The sequence below is a fragment of the Erpetoichthys calabaricus genome, chromosome 2 (genome assembly GCF_900747795.2).
Source record: "Erpetoichthys calabaricus chromosome 2, fErpCal1.3, whole genome shotgun sequence".
NCBI lineage: Eukaryota > Metazoa > Chordata > Cladistia > Polypteriformes > Polypteridae > Erpetoichthys > Erpetoichthys calabaricus.
The window spans coordinates 27,207,695-27,225,045 of NC_041395.2; the positions used below are offsets into that span (position 1 = coordinate 27,207,695).

General features: G+C 37.5%; 1 protein-coding gene across 2 annotated transcripts in view; it reads left to right on the forward strand.

Annotated features, from left to right (window-relative positions):
• Positions 1–17,351, forward strand: part of LOC114645711 (potassium voltage-gated channel subfamily KQT member 1-like) — a 773,371-nt gene that overhangs the window by 93,177 nt on the left and 662,843 nt on the right. The gene's annotated exons all lie outside the window — the stretch shown is intronic.

Here is a 17,351-nt window from a genome sequence, read left to right on the forward strand (position 1 = left end):
CTTGTTTCCACGTCGGAGGTATGGCTTTTTGGCTGCAACTCTTCCATGAAGAGCACTTCTGGCCAGACTTCTCTGGACAGTAGATGGGTGTACCTGGGTCCCACTGGTTTCTGCCAGTTCTGAGCTGATGGCACTGCTGGACATCTTCCGATTTCGAAGGATAATAAGCTTGATGTGTCTTTCATCTGCTGCACTTTCCTTGGCCGACCACTGCATTCCTCGATCCTCAACGTTGCCCGTTTCTTTGTGCTTCTTCAAAAGAGCTTGAACAGCACATCTTGAAACCCCAGTCTGCTTTGAAATCTTTGTCTGGGAGAGACCTTGCTGATGCAGTATAACTACCTTGTGTCTTGTTGCTGTGCTCAATCTTGCCATGACATGAAACTGTCTTCCACAACCTCACCTTGGTAGCAGAGTTTGGCTGTTCCTCACCCAGTTTTAAGCCTTCTACACAGCTGTTTCTGTTTCAGTTAATGACTGTGTTTCAACCTACGTGTGACATTGATGATCATTAGCACCTGTTTGGTATAATTGGTTGATCAGACACCTGACTAGAATCCTACAAAATCCCTGACTTTGTGCAAGTGTACCTATAAGAATTGATGCTGGTTTGAAGGCAAAAAGGTAGTAACACCAAATATTGATTTGATTTAGATTTTTCTTTTGTTCGCTCACTTTGCATTTTGTAAATTGATAACAATAAACAATCATTATTTATATTTCTGAAAGCATTCTTTGTTTACAGCATTTTTTCACACCTGCCTAAAACTTTTGCACAGTACTGTATATATTTTTTTTTTATTTAAGGATCATTCATTTCCTTTTTGCTTCCTTAATTATACTGTATTAGTTTGCCTGTTGCTCTTACCTCTTTTGTTGAACCCACGGAAGTGGGGTATTACAGGAGTCCAGCTAACAGGGCTGCCACTGGAGCTCCTATTTAAGGGTTTTTTTTATGCCCCAGACTGACTGCTGGGGTATTGAGTTTTTAACACTTTGTTGTGGTTTCCCCTTTCCCCATTTGCTTCTTAAATAGTTAGGATTGGATAGTTTAGGAGAAAAAGCTAAGTTAATTATGTTGGCTTGATTATTCATTTTGTATTTCTTGAATGGTGACCATTGGTTAGTGCTTGATGTCACAATACCAGAATTTAGGTATTCAGTGCCAATACAAGTGTAATTTTGCAATACGCAATACCTTTTCATACCTTGGCAAAAACAGAAATCCCATTTAACCACTTTTTATTAAAAGTAAGTTCATTATTAAAAAAAATATTGTGCCTTTTTGTGTAACTGAATTTATATATTTTATATTCTAATAAGTTACCTTATTTAAATGATGCCTTTTATCCAAGGTGACTTACAACGGGTTCCATTTCTTTTATTTCACTAAGTGGTCACACACTGTCAGTAGCAGTACCCACAACCAGAGGGTTTGAAGTCTAAAGCTTTAACCACTACACCACACTGTCTGCCAAAAATTATGCCACACTGCCACAGTAGTAATAGCAGGTTTAAAATACTGGTATACCCATCAACAAGTTACCCAACTATCATTTAAGTAAACTAGTATTAGCATTCATAAGCATCAATATACAATGCAGGCTTGAACTTTAATATGTGATGGACATGGGGATCCTCCCAGTGTAATAAGAAATGGGAGAAATTTTATAATCTTGAGGGGGTTTTAGCATATGGTTTATTAATGATATGTGCTACCTAATTTATATTACCATGTGCACATTCCAAATTTATTATCTGACACTGTAACTGAACAATACTGCTTACTAAACATAATAATTCAAACATTATTATATTTGTACAGTTGAGTTAGTGAATTCCAGGATAGTTCAGAATATTTTAAACAAACTCTTTAAAGTTTTTTTTTTATTAACAACAAGATTTTAAAATCTAGTTTCACAGAAATTCCCACTGTAACGTTTGTAACATTTATTATTGTGAGATTTATATTTACATCATTAGCTGGTTAAAAACAAACTGAAGAGTAAAGGATGTGTAAAATTGATTCAATTTTCAAATGCCACAAAATCCTGGATCTTTAATTTTCCAAATCTGTCCCTACTTTTATTATTATTATTATTTACTTTAATTTCCTGCATGAAATCAATCTTATCAGCTTTACGTTAATCAGTTACGTCAGAACTCATGTAAAACATGCTTTGTTGTGATGTTTTCAAACTTATATGACTGATTAGACTTTGTTATTTCTAAGCCTTTTTACTCATCCAGCAGTATAATATTAACTGGACCTGCAGTGTAACTAGTAGATTGTACACTCACCAACATACTGTTTCTTTCAAATAAATAACCTATGTGCTTTCACTAAATTTCTCACAGTTTGGAGATTATATGAATGGATGTTAGCATTGCTTCAAATACCAAACAAATTACACAAATTTTAGTATTTGCATTTCTGTATTTAGCAATGAAGTATGTTGTTTTGTGTGTCTTGCTAACTGAAATAATCATTGTGCTTTGCATCACTAAATACATTTTACTCTGGTATTAACAAATGGAGCCGCTCATTTAATTGCCAGTGTAGACAAGCCATGTAGCCACTTTGCCTAAATCATGCTTCAACTTTTACTTACTACTGCTGTTCACACTGTCAGCATGAAGAGTCCTATACGCATAGTACATCGTGCAGGTAGTTTTTCTCTTGCAACTGTATGAACTGGTAAGAAAATGGATAGATGCTTAAAAGCACATCCATTGACATGCTTGACATAATCAGAAAGTGAATGTGAAGTCTCCTTCTCTTTCTATGGTCTATTCAGGACACAATATTAAAAAGAGATTTATCATGCCATCATTTTGTCTCCCCTTACATCCTGACACTACAAGTCGAACAATTAAAACGGACATCTGATCAGTCACATCATTGTGTTCACAAAGCATATATGAAGATATTTATGAAATTAGCCCGTAATGGTATAAAAGTAGTACTGTAATAACAAAAGCCTGTGTATGTGTCTTGGCTTTTTTTTAAATAATAATGAGCATAATTCCGGCAGTCACGTGCTGAAATTTTCCTGTCTAGAAGACAAAGTATTTCTAGACATGACTTCTGTTTTTCTTTTTGACATGTGGTAATTCATTACTTTATCATCAGTTCATGAGCTATTTTTATTTGTTGTCTTTATTAATGTTTTTCTTATGTATTACCTTGTCTTCTGGAGTAATTCCCCTACTTGCAGTCCAATACTGACTGTCATTTGGTACTACCAATACTTAGAGGAAAAAAAAAGCTTGAACTGTTTATTTTTTTTTCCAGTGAGAGTTGGACTCTGCCAGGGCTGCCCTTTTTCACCGATTCTGATCATAACTTTTATGGACAGAATTTCTAGGCGTAGCCAGGGCGTTGAGGGGGTCCGGTTTGGTGGACTCAGGATTGGGTCACTGCTTTTTGCAGATGATGTTGTCCTGTTTGCTTTATCAGGCCGTGATCTTCAGCTCTCTCTGGATCGGTTTGCAGCCGAGTGTGAAGCGGCTGGGATGGGAATCAGCACCTCCAAATCTGAGACCATGGTCCTCAGCCGGAAAAGGGTGGAGTGCCCTCTCAGGGTTTGGAGCGAGATCCTGCCCCAAGTGGAGGAGTTGAAGTATCTCGGGGTCTTGTTCACGAGTGAGGGAAGAATGGAGCGTGAGATCGACAGGCGGATTGGTGCAGCATCCGCAGTAATGCGGGCTCTGCATCGGTCTGTTGTGTTGAAAAAGGAGCTGAGCCGCAAGGCGAAGCTCTCAATTTACGAGTCGGTCTATGTTCCTACCCTCACCTATGGTCATGAGCTATGGGTAGTGACCGAAAGAACGAGATCGCGAATACAAGCGGCTGAAATGAGTTTCCTCCGCTTATTTTTGTATAATTACTGCATTTTTTGTGTTGACCCTTTATCCAAACTGCTGTAATTGAATCTTGGCCTTTTTTTAAAGTGCTTGAGTTTTTGTCTCTCTAAAGTTGTGCCTTTTTGTAGATCTTGGCCTTTTAGCCTCACTCTGGTATTTTGAGTTCTAACTTGTACTGTTTGTTAGCCTGATTATGCTTAATTGTTGTGTATTCTTAAATAATGAATGTATTTAGCTTTAATTTTATTTGTAAACCAATTTAAACTTTATCTAGTCTTTCCAGACTTACTTCTTCTCTTTTACTGTAGCTCATTAGCCAAAATCATAAAGCGAAGTTTCTGAGAACCATATCCAAACAACATTAGCGCAGGCAAACATACTTCATTCACTTATTTATTCATTCATTTTCCTAATCACTTATTCCAGTCCTGGTTGTGTACATTCTACTCATCAGCTTTGGAAGATTTAGAGGAAACAATCTATAAAGGTCCCAGTGGTCCAAATTGGAACCTCTTGTCAAACTATTATTTTGATATGGGAACAAATTGGAGTGATCTCAGTTAGACATGGGAGGAATATGTAAATCCTTCAAAGAGAGTGCCTAGGGCTAAAAATGAAATCCCGATCTCTGGAGCCAGTGTACCACCATGCTTTCCTGAGACTGAAAAGGATAATACAGAAATTATATGTGCAATTTTAGTTTTATTCAGTCATAGTTTGTTGAAGCTTGCATGATCTCTTCATGTCTGCTTGACATTTGATCCTCAGATAGTGGCAAAAACTTTCTCTGGTTCTCATCACACATGATGTTTATTGTTTTTTTATGACATATGTATAATCATTTTTCCGAGTTTGTTCCTCCTGTCTTGTTGTCTTAGTTTCTCCTTGTATTAAGAAGTTTCCTTCCAATCCAAATCCCAGAAGGTCATAGTGGCTTTCAGTAGAAACCAATTTTAGGGATTAACTAAATATGCCTCTGAAGTAGATATTCTGTGTCATAAAGTCCTATTGGTTTATCTGAGGGCCCTTCAAAAAAAATATGGTGTGGATCCTGAACTGGAATACGCTGGCTCATCGATGAATGGATACATGAAACTTAGTTTCTTAAGCTTATTATTAAAATTAAGCCTTTTTTGTTTTCCTTTATGATTTAAGCTTATTATAAAAATTGAGCCTTCTTATTTTCCTTTATGAAATGCTTTGCTGTAAGTCTTGGACTGAAACATAATATGATGATATTTCAAAAAGTAATGTAACACAACGTCATGCATTCATTCATTTTATTGAAAGCTTGTACATTTCTAAGTAAAACAAAGACTTAGTCAATACTACTTTCCAGATAATCTCCAGACTAGCTCAGACATTTATTCCACCATGACTCATCAGTTCTCACGAAGGAGAAATTGGTGACAAAGCACTGTAGTCAAGATGTTGTTAAATTTTATACCTTGTGTTCCGTTTCAAGTCCCTTGGTTTTTTTTTTTTTTAGGTAAAACAAAGAGATGATAGTGACTTGGAGTGAGGTCCCAGTTGTGGGGTGTATGGTGTAGTACCTTCTATGTAAAGTGCCCTAATAGCTCACAAGTGGTAAGGTCTGCTACTGTTGTGCAAGATGGTGACTCCTAGTTAAACATTGCAGGTTGTCACTCATGCAGCAGTAGGGTACCTCCAGGTTTCATCCTTCCATCTTCAAAGTGATGTTTATAGCATTAGATGTTAAATCACACCATCAGGTGGCATGATACATGAGGAAATACAGGACAAAGAATTGATGGTAGTCCGCTAGTGCAGGATTAGTAGTTTTTCTCAACTGACTAGTGACTTTGTAATAGTAATAGTCCTATTGGCTAATAAAATACTTCATTGAAATGACCTGCTGATTTTAGTATATGCAAGTTATCTGTATGGAGGAGCAGATTTGTTAAGTTGTTGACATTTCAAAAGAGTGCAGGCTTGAGGAGGGATTGCACTTTGCTCTTGCCAGGTGTAACATAGTTGGGAAACAGACTGTTATAGGCAGGCTAAAAGTTGGAGTACCAGCTAGGTCTCACCATTTAATGGCAACAGAAACAACCGCACAGCAGCAAACAAACAAAAAATAAAACGGCTCTTCATTTTCTCAACTGTGGGTAGCACTCTAGCTTGAGTTTCCGATCTCTGTCCTTCTGTCTTGCTGGTTATCATCTGACTTCAGGCTCCCTGGTCATCTGGCCTTTATATTGTTGGTACTGGAAGAGGATCTTCTCTGTGGCACAGGTGCAGAACTAGGAATCCCTTTAGGCAGCGCTTAGAATCTACGATACTGTTAAAATCAGCGTCCCCTCTCATCTTGCGGTTTTACTGCTTAACCTTGCCAAAACAAGGAAGGTGGTCCCCAGATACACATGCGTGACACAGGGCACTGTGGTTAGTGATGTGTCTAATTATAAAATTACAGTGTAGTTATAAACATTTTTCTTTGGTGATTGCAGCCATTGCAGTCTACAGATCTCACTTTTCTTGTTGTGCCTTCAAGTTCACTTAAACGCCCATAACTGTTTCTCGTTTATGAATGCTTCCATTTAAACTAAATACACTCCTGTAGTTTGTGCTTTCACAGCAGCACTGTGATCTTGCTTCCGTGAGAAAGACATTTTGTTTTCCAGCTCAAGTAACGAAGCGTGAAAGAGCCTAAGAATGTTTAAACATTTTGGTGTGATCTGTGTTTATTTTTCCTTTTTGGGCTGCTGGATGCAGAGTTTTCATTTTTATTTTTTTTATGATTAGTTAGCTAATGTTCTATGGTCACTTGTGATTTAAGTACAGTATTTCTGCCTTTTCGTATTATTTTATGATTACATCTCTTATTTTATCCAAGGTGAGTTTATTTTAATAGCTCCTGGGCCATACGCCTGAAAGTGACTTGCTTTGATCACTCAGATAGGAAAAGGTGAACTCGAAACCCCAGTGTGTCAAGCCGAGTACTTAGCCTCTACATTACACAGTCGGCTATTTGCTCATCACGCTCAAAGGCAGCGTTCAAGTACAGGAGGCTCATGTATTACGAGTCATTTAAATGCCTTCCTTTGACTAGCTGGAATCTGTGTGATTATACATTAAATGGCAATTACAATATTGATTATTTGGAATTTGAATTTAAAAAATAATTTTAAATCACTGTACTGGCTTCCAAATAAGTCGTACTGTATTTTAAAATTCTCAGTCTTACATATAAACATGAAATAGTTTAGCTCCCTCTAATAATGTTGTCATTCCAGGTCTCAACAATTTCAATTTCATTTAAATTCTGAGAATAAATAAAAATTTAAGTAGGAGGTGGAGCCTTCAGCTGTAGTGCACCCAAATTCTGGAGCAGTCTTTTTCCCAAAGTTAGAAAATCCACATTGGGCTCTGCATTTCAATCCAGGCAGTCCTGGTATAATCCTCCGTCCTTTTCCCTTCTTTTGTCTATTTGCTTTTGCTTTCATAAAAGTGTGTTCTGACAATATGTCACTACTACTTTTCCTAAACCGTTACAGTCCTTCAGTGGATGAAGTTGAACCAAATTATTGGTGGTGTAGTTTTTATTTCTGGTAATACAGTGACATTCAATTGAAGAGTTGGACTTGGAACACTGGGACACATCAGTACTTGATCAAAGAGTGCAGTGCAAGGAATTTTCCCTTGAAGACTTGGAACGAGGTTCTGGTGCTCATCGGTGCAATAAAAAGAGATGCTGCTACTCTATGTTGAAATTGGAAGAGGTGCTGGTACTGTGTGTTCTGGCCCACTTTATGCACTTTAATTTTCTAAAGCTGCCTCTTGATGAAATTCAGTATGATGTGTCAGTCATTCCCTATAGAGCAGAGGCATTGTTTGAAAGTGTCATCCATTAGCAGTACAAGAGAGCAAAGAATCCGCATCACACATTTAACCAAAAAATTAAGCATTTGTACTTTTTTTGGCTATATACACAATGCAACTTTTTTAGTTATTTTTGGTCAATTATTTTTGTTTGCTGAAAATCTGGCACATCCCTATTGCCTGTGCGTTTTTAAATAGCTTTTCTATCTCCACAGTATCAGCTGTCCTATTTTGTGTAATCTGCAAATTTCACAAGTTTACTAAGTATACCAGAATCAATAATAAAAATATTGATTAAGATGGTGGTTCCCAAGTTCATCCCTGGGAATCCCTGAAGCTACAGGCTTATGCCCCGAACAGCTTTCAGTTCGACTCCTACCTTAATTAAACAAGCTTTTATTTCCTAATTTCTGGTTTAGAAAGAATAACTTTGGGCCACTCTTGAAGGACTCCACTGTCCTCAACTTCATTTACTTATCATATCACTCTGACTGATTTAACCTGCTTTAGATACTAGTTTATATTTGACTCTATTGTCTATAATTTTTGATAGAAGTGAGGCTTAAAGTAATTAATATTGAATTTTCAAAAGACATTTTATCCCTGCTTATTCTCATCTAGTTGCTTTGCTGAGAAATATCTGGGTCTAAAAGGTGTGTGTGGTGTTGACTTGAGGATCGATGTCCCTTTCTTTCGATCCCTCAAAAACTTTTAAATCTTTAAAACGTCCTTTTGGTAGTTTCTGTGGTTATGAAATCACATACGAAAAAAGTATAACATCAGTTTTGCAAAACTGTACATGAACAGGAAATTGGTTGTTTTGTTCACCACAACCTATTATTTTGTGAAGTCATAAATAGCCAAGAGAGTGAGACTACAGCCACCAGACAAGGACAGTGGTGGTCTGGTCTGTGTAGGCCAAACATGAAAACAGGACTTTGATTGCATTGTGTATCTGAGACGATAACAGTGTGCTTTTTTTATCAAAACAAAACCTTGCATTTTGTTGATAAGAAAAAGCTAATAGTATTATGCACCTGCATATTGCTACTAAGTATAATAGAGATAAGCCGCGATGAAATTGAATGAAACATGATTTTTTTAGTGCATGTCGAGTTGCTGTATGTAATATGATAGAAAGAAAAAGACTTGAGGATGGTGTTGATGACTTTTACTGTTTCTTGAAGGTAGACATTTATTCATGTCCATTTTATGATGAGGCCCTTTGATTCCAACATAGCATTGTGATTTACATCAATTTTACTTTGACATTGAATGAATGAACTTCAAATCATCTTTATAACATTATAAAAAAGCTACTGGTGCTTTCTCCTGTAATAATGCAGGAACCTGCAATGATGTCTGTAAACCTCACCATCTCCTGATGCCCTCCTACTATAGATGCTTTCTGTAGTCTTTGGACTCAATAATTCAACAAGCAATCTAAGTTTATTAATGTAAGGCTAAACATGTATTTGTGAAACCTTACTAAACTAGGAAACACAACCAAGGAGTTAAAGCAAATATGGAGTTCAACAAGAAAACAAATTCTTGACTTAATGAGACCCGAGACATTGATAGAGAGGTAGTGTAAAGCGATGAATGGGGCAGCCAGCAATGACAAAATGGTCATCATTTAAAGAACATATCAACATTTGCTGTCATATCTTAACCCATTATACAGATATAACCTGGCAATTCCAGGTACTTCGGCATGTAGGCTTATAGAGTCATTATTGTCATGTGCAGAGAGTACAATGTAATTCTTACTTGCATGTTCTAATGAACTCTATGGCATCATGATTATAAGTTTATAATTACATAGGTTATAGAGACAACACAAAGGTAGTAGTAAAAGACTTGAGATGCCATAGGTGAATTAGAACTGCTTAACTGTGTTACCAATTTAAATTTGTTTTTAATTGCCAGCTGATAAAGTTTTGCGAATGTGCTGTACTTGATTAATTTTGTTCCAAAGTATAAATTTACAGAATCCTCTCACCTCACTCCCAAACTCACTTAATTTAACTTGGGGTCAATTAGGACTTGAGTCTGTCCTGACAGCACTAGGAGCTTACAGTGTGCCAGTCCATCATATGTCTACTTATACACACACACCATAACTGATACCCATACAAGAATCAATTTGCAATTCACCAATTAACCAGGTGAATCTCAGAGGTTGTTGGGGGATGACAGAAGCAACAGGCAGAAAACCAGTACAAGGAGAACATTCAGACATTTCATTGATGATATATGGGTGTGATATTTGAACTCAGGATGTTGGATTTCTGATGCAGCAGTGCTACACCCTACATCAAAAGACTAGTCCATCTAAGATTTATTTTCCCTGTTTATATTTTCGAAGCAATCAGCATCCTTTAGAAATCACTGACCTTTGTATCTGTTGCTTGCTTTTGAATGCAGTGGGACAATGATTTATTTCTCCAAAGGTGCAGTTGGAAAGGTCCTTTTTTATCACTGATTAAATATTGTGGTAGGCCTTGTCTGATTAAGTCATTTTACTGAAGGGGATGGCAAAATTAAGAACATACACTTTCTAGAGCCTCTCCTTTTATGCTCTGCTCTTGCAGAGTCCTAGCTTGTCCACCAGCATGAACTGGCATAAAGGTGACAGAAAGAAACAGGGCTGCAGCCAGCCAGGGTGTTTGATGTCCTCCAGGAGGGTGGCTGGCTGAGCGTCTAGTGAGCGGTGATGCATTTTTAATGCATGACGTGTGTGGCTTGTTAAGGCCTGTTTCAGAGCATGGAGTTTTTGTTATTTCATTGAGGAGAAATACATTTATTTGCTGTACCCTTCAGTGTGTGTTAAAATGCGTGATATGTTTGATACCTCTTAGATTTTGAATCATTTTATGTGGCGTGTTATTATTTCAGTGTTTAAAGGTACTCCTTGATGTAATAAATAATGTATGAAAAGTCATTGCTTATAGTTTCCTGAACTGCTTCACAGTAAAGGAGAGTTTAACTCTAGTCTGAGATGATGCAACACAGCCCCACCTAACAAGGCAGATTTGTGCTTGAAGGGGGTCTGTGAGGATACAGAAATGAGTGATACTAGCAAAAATGTAAACATTACTCCATCTAGCCACCCATTATCAAACTGCTTGAGTCCATAAAAGCAAACAAACTTTATTTTATATAGTGCCTTTCTGTGATGAGCATCCTCCAGAGCTGGAGTTTTCAGGTTAGAGAATATGGTACAATCCTTAAAACATTTTTTTTCTCTAAACACTGATAAGTTAAGTGATGTCCTTAGAGTCACACACTTACCTTTATTTTATATAGTGCCTTTCTATAGCAAGTACTTCATTAAGTTACTTACAGAGCTGCTTCTTATGTGCCTCCATCGATCTAAAGGCCGGTAATCATGGCTTTCCACTTCCCCTGAGTTTCTGCCTTTTCTTTTTTGCTCCTGCCCATTCTTTCGATGCTGACCATTGTGTTAACATCACCCCGTGTTCTTCTTTAACCTCCTTCATCTCTGGTTCTGTTTATTCTTCCTCCTATCACCAATTACACTATTTTTCCAACTTGACCTCTTCAACATATGACAGCAATATTTATTTATATACAGTGGTGTGAAAAACTATTTGCCCCCTTCCTGATTTCTTATTCTTTTGCATGTTTGTCACACAACATGTTTCTGATCATCAAACACATTTAACCATTAGTCAAATATAACACAAGTAAACACAAAATGCAGTTTTTAAATGATGGTGTTTATTATTTAGGGAGAAAAAAAATCCAAACCTACATGGCCCTGTGTGAAAAAGTAATTGCCCCCTTGTTAAAAAATAACCTAACTGTGGTGTATCACACCTGAGTTCAATTTCCGTAGCCACCCCCAGGCCTGATTACTGCCACACCTGTTTCAATCAAGAAATCACTTAAATAGGAGCTGCCTGACACAGAGAAGTAGACCAAAAGCACCTCAAAAGCTAGACATCATGCCAAGATCCAAAGAAATTCAGGAACAAATGAGAACAGAAGTAATTGAGATCTATCAGTCTGGTAAAGGTTATAAAGCCATTTCTAAAGCTTTGGGACTCCAGCGAACCACAGTGAGAGCCATTATCCACAAATGGCAAAAACATGGAACAGTGGTGAACCTTCCCAGGAGTGGCCGGCCGACCAAAATTACCCCAAGAGCGCAGAGACGACTCATCCGAGAGGTCACAAAAGACCCCAGGACAACATCTAAAGAACTGCAGGCCTCACTTGCCTCAATTAAGGTCACTGTTCACGACTCCACCATAAGAAAGAGACTGGGCAAAAACGGCCTGCATGGCAGATTTCCAAGACGCAAACCACTGTTAAGCAAAAAGAACATTAGGGCTCGTCTCAATTTTGCTAAGAAACATCTCAATGATTGCCAAGACTTTTGGGAAAATATCTTGTGGACTGATGAGTCAAAAGTTGAACTTTTTGGAAGGCAAATGTCCCGTTACATCTGGCGTAAAAGGAACACAGCATTTCAGAAAAAGAACATCATACCAACAGTAAAATATGGTGGTGGTAGTGTGATGGTCTGGGGTTGTGTTGCTGCTTCAGGACCTGGAAGGCTTGCTGTGATAGATGGAACCATGAATTCTACTGTCTACCAAAAAATCCTGAAGGAGAATGTCCGGCCATCTGTTCGTCAACTCAAGCTGAAGCGATCTTGGGTGCTGCAACAGGACAATGACCCAAAACACACCAGCAAATCCACCTCTGAATGGCTGAAGAAAAACAAAATGAAGACTTTGGAGTGGCCTAGTCAAAGTCCTGACCTGAATCCAATTGAGATGCTATGGCATGACCTTAAAAAGGCGGTTCATGCTAGAAAACCCTCAAATAAAGCTGAATTACAACAATTTTGCAAAGATGAGTGGGCCAAAATTCCTCCAGAGCGCTGTAAAAGACTCATTGCAAGTTATCGCAAACGCTTGATTGCAGTTATTGCTGCTAAGGGTGGCCCAACCAGTTATTAGGTTCAGGGGGCAATTACTTTTTCACACAGGGCCATGTAGGTTTGGATTTTTTTTTCTCCCTAAATAATAAAAACCACCATTTACAAACTGCATTTTGTGTTTACTTGTGTTATATTTCACTAATGGTTAAATGTGTTTGATGATCAGAAACATTTTGTGTGACAAACATGCAAAAGAATAAGAAATCAGGAAGGGGGCAAATAGTTTTTCACACCACTGTATCACCTTCAAATATAAAGTATGATTCAAGGTGGTTTGCATATAGTGATAAGTGTAAACAAATCAAAACAATAATCAAATAAACTAATTATACTAATCATAAGATTGTCAGTGGGGAAAGGAAAACAATTCCAGTGGAGAATAACCTCTGGGGTTCCACAAGCAAAAGACCATCCATTGGCCTGTTGGGCATTCTACAGTATATCTAAGATACAAGCATAAAAGAAGAGAAGTGCGAGTCATCCTATGTGGAGGGTTCTTTGTCCTTCCACCAGTCTCAGGGTATTTCATCCAGAAGGTAGTGACACTGGGCCTCTACCAGATACTGAGAAGAAAAAATAAAAGGCAGACAATGTGATTAGTCACAAATTTAACAAACAATGGTTTAGACAACTCTAAAGTACCAGCCTGACCTATTTGTATAGGTACATTATTGTGTATTTTTGGAGCATAGAAACTCACAGCAGTCTGAGCACTACTGTTAATGTTTTACTTTGGAATAGCAAGCAAAGCAGAATTTGAGGATCTAAGGTTGCAATTGGAAAAGTATGGGAACAAACATTTCAAGATATATGAAGGTGCAGTGTTAGTCAAAGCCTTATAAACAATCAGTAGTATTTTAAAACTAATTCTGAAAGGCAGAGGCAGCCAGTGTAAAGATGCTAATACTGGTGCAATGTGGTCAGATTTCTTCTTTGTAGCTAGGGTTCTTGCAGTTGCATTCTAATCTAGCTATGATCGCTTTAAATCTTTTTTTGCCAGATCTATTAGGAATGTGTTGCAGTAACCTATATGGCTAAAGACAAAGGCATGTTTCGTCATTTTTAGATTGTACTATTTTATTTAAATACAACACAATTTATTTCTGTATAACCCAAAATCACACAAGGAGAGCCGCTATGGGCTTTAAGAGACCTTGTCTTGTGATAGCCCCCCAGCCTTGATTCTCTAAGAAGACAAGAAAAAACTCCCACAAAAAATCCTTGTAAGGAAAAAAATGGAAAAAATCTTGGGAAAGGCAATTCAAAGAGAGACTCATTTCCAGGTAGGTTGGATGTGCAGTGGATATAAAATAAATGGGTAAATACAACACACAGAACAGAACACAAGTAATCCTCAATACAATAGTCCAATAGTACAGAGCAAAATGCAAGAGTAGATGATATCACATAATACAATTCAGATTTGTTCAGAGTCCTGGAGACCTCTGCCATCCTACTGGCCATTTTATAGCTGAGTCAGTGGTGGGCTGGCCAATATGATGAAAGGACCCTTCCTTTTATCCTGACGATTCCAGTGCTCTTCTGTCAGAGATGACTTTTTCTTAGGCAGGCAGACAACTTGGCAGTAGGGTAATGGCACCAAGTGTCACATTTGAGTACAGAGAAGAGAAATAGAATAGGTGAGAGTTAGTAAAAAAATTATAACTATCATATTACTTAAAGTATGTTTTAGTCCTAATGACTAACAACAGAGATGCAGTCTGTACAGTTAATCAGCAGCTGTAGTCTGGGTATGCTAAACTGAAGTAGTGAGTCTTCAGCTGGGATTTTAAAAGCTGAGACTGAAGGGGCATCTCTTGTAGTAGCAGGCAGACCATTCCATAGTTTAGGTCTCTGTTATAGTTAATTCCTGATAAAACAATCATATGAAGTATGTCTGATAGTATTCATTCTTGTCTAACAACTCTATTAATGTCCACCTTCTCTGTTTCTCCTGAATCTGTCCTCATGAATGCTTTCTCTTTTCTGTGCATATTGGCTATAATTATTTTCCTGTGACTTATTATACCTATTTTGTCCAGTATTTCTAAGAGTTTCTCATGTTGCACTCTACCAAAAGCTCCAGTGTTATTATTGAAGCACATGTATAGATTTTTCTTCTTTGTTCTTATTCTTTCCACTGTTATCTTCATAATATATATATATATATATATATATAATATGTATGTATGTATGTATATATTAATTTATATATATATATATATATATATATATATATATATATATATATATATTTAAAATATAGAGAAATATGGAGAGAAATCCTAGCCCCAATACCCTGAATAGACAGTTTTATATAGAACTTTATTTGTCTCCAGGGGGAAATCTGACTTTTTATAGGAGCTCTTTAAAAAAATAAATAAATACATAAATAAATAAGTAAATAAATAAATAAATATACACACACACACACACTTTGGCCTCATCACCCACTGGAAAACTATAAAGCAAGAGAATTCATAAGAAACAAAAGTTCTAACTCGGCTGTTACAGTCCCAGTGAGGCGCTATGTAGAGGTCTTACTGTTGGTATAAAGAAGCCCCCATAGCATTTCTTGACAAAGTTTTGCTGAATGATTCATTGTCTGAAAGCCCTCAGTTAGTCACAGTGAAGATGTGTAGCATTGTTCATAATGGCACTCAGTTTTGTTTTAATTCTCTCCTACTCTTAGACCTCCATGAAGTCTAGAGTGTGTCCAATACCTCTTTTAATTAGCTTGGTAATTTGGAGGGCTCTCTTGAACTGATGTTACCAGCCCAGCACAACACAGCATAGAAAATTGCACTGGCTATTTCAGAGTTATAGAAGATGTGATGGATGTCACTTCCCACATTAAAGGAGCACAGTCTCCTGAGGACAAAGGGCTTGCTCTGTCATTTCTTATACAGTTCCTCTGTGTTCAGAGACCAGTACAACCTGTCATTAATGTGGACCCCCAAGTTCTTGTAAGAGGCAGATAAAAAATAAAAATGGAGCCCAGATATCTCATTTAGTATTACAGGTTTCAGCTGCTCAAAAATAATTTCTATGCATGAGATTTATTTGTAAGATTAGATTATTTGGTAGGTGGAATTTGACTCCAAAACAATAAAAAAAACAATACTTAAGCAGGAAAAATGTAATATGGAAAACATATAGTTTATCATCACAGTATATTGAAACTCTTACTTGTATGCCCGACCAACATGCAAGATGTTGTCACTTGCCAATATCATGATTTTTGTAACCCTTTCTGTACAAATAAACTGCATTACCTTGCTTCTTTTAGTGGTTTTACAGTATGTTTGTTTAAAGGAGGTACATGTGCATAACAACAGTGAATGTACAAACAGGCAGCAGGATGAATTAAGCCAAAATACAACAAAAAACAGGATAAATAAGTAAATAACATCTCCGTAATTGGTTGCCCTCATCTGTTTTTTTTTTTTTTTTAAGGGCTGATACCGCTTTCATGTTACTAGAATTGGTGATACTGATTTTTTGTTTCTTTAAACTAATCTCCTGCATAAGTTCTTATTATCCTTTTTTTTTTTTTTATAAATGTATTAGTTTTTTCTAATTATATTCCTGGCAATCTATATATGGAACCTGGAGTTTTTATATACAAGGACTTCGAATATTTGGTCAGAAATGGAATATCTGGTTTGTTTATTTTTCTGCACCGTTGATGGATGCCACTATTTTAAAGCCTCTTGTATTTGTTATTTCCTTGGGAACATTCCCCTGACCCCCGAAAGTCACAGGGGTTACGTTCCTAGAGCACCCGCAAATTGTGAAAAACCGCAAATTTTGGGAGTGGTCAAAAAAATGCCTATACAGTGATCCCTCGCTATATCGCGCTTCGCCTTTCGCGGCTTCACTCCATCGCGGATTTTATATGTAAGCATATTTAAATATATATCGCGGATTTTTCGCTGCTTCGCGGGTTTCTGCGGACAATAGGTCTTTTAATTTCTGGTACATGCTTCCTCATTTGGTTTGCCCAGTTGATTTCATACAAGGGACGCTATTGGCAGATGGCTGAGAAGCTATCCAGCTTACTTTCTCTCTCTCTCTCTCTCTCTCTCTCTCTCTCTTGCGCTGACGTAGGGGGGTGTGAGCAGGGGGGCTGTGTGCAGCTGCTTCCTGAAGGACATGCTGCACGGAGCTTCGCATACTTAAAAGCTCAAAGGGCACGTATTGATTTTTTTTATCTGTCTCTCTCTATCTCTCTCTATCTCTCTTCCTGCTCCTGACAGAGAGGGTGTGAGCTGCCGCCTTCAACAGCTTTGTACCGGCGGTGCTTCGCATACTTAAAAGCCCTATTGATTTTTTTTTTTGACTGCTTGCTTTGCACTCCTTTGAAAAGGAAGATATGTTTGCATTCTTTTAATTGTGAGACAGAACTGTCATCTCTGTCTTGTCATGGAGCACAGTTTAAACTTTTGAAAAAGAGACAAATGTTTGTTTGCAGTGTTTGAATAACGTTCCTGTCTCTCTACAACCTCCTGTGTTTCTGCGCAAATCTGTGACCCAAGCATGACATTCTAAAAATAACCATATAAACATATGGTTTCTACTTCGCGGATTTTCCTATTTCGCGGGTGGCTCTGGAACGCAACCCCCGCGATGGAGGAGGGATTACTGTAAATGCCTATTTTTATAG